The sequence below is a fragment of the Apis dorsata genome, unplaced genomic scaffold, assembly GCF_000469605.1.
Source record: "Apis dorsata unplaced genomic scaffold, Apis dorsata 1.3 scaffold_655, whole genome shotgun sequence".
In the NCBI taxonomy this organism is placed as follows: Eukaryota; Metazoa; Arthropoda; class Insecta; order Hymenoptera; family Apidae; genus Apis; species Apis dorsata.
In genome coordinates this window covers 91,582-92,222 of record NW_006263844.1, presented here as the reverse complement: position 1 = coordinate 92,222, position 641 = coordinate 91,582, and positions in this window count along the sequence as shown.

The following is a 641-nucleotide window of genomic DNA, read 5'->3' as shown; positions in this document are numbered from 1 at the left end:
TTTTTTTTTTTTTTTTGTTTTTTTTTTTGTTCGTAATAATAAAGTGTCAACGAGTGCTTTGATAAATTGAAAAGCAGGAGCAACACAGAATCGAAGGAATCGAATGTAAGGCCACTTTCCTTCTTCGCCTTGTGCTCTGTGTATGTGTGTGTGTGAAAATATGTGTGTTAAAAAAACGACTGCACACAATTCACGGTAGGGAGACGTTTGTTCGACATTTTTAAAATGATGGAGGCAGGGAAGCAGGGAGGCCATAAATTGATATCATTCGCGATCAAAGGGGGGAGGGGAGAGGGGGGAGGGTTCATCATTCGTAACATTCGTGTGCAACTCGATACGAAATTTTTTTTTTTTTTTTTTTTTTTTTAAGGCCTTTAAAAATTTTTTTTCCCCCCCCCAAAAACCCCCCCACGAGGGGCACAATTTACAATATTAATTTTTTTTTTTTTTTTTTTTTCTTTAACAATTAACACCGGCTTGAATTTCGTATTAAATTTCTACTATTGACTGACTTCGAATTTTCGTGTATCTCTCCCGAATGGGGGAATCCTTCGTCTCTTCGATTTGAAAATTTATTATACACGTATAATATTTATCTTCGATCGTCGTGATTTATTTTTTAATCATAATTTCGTTACAAA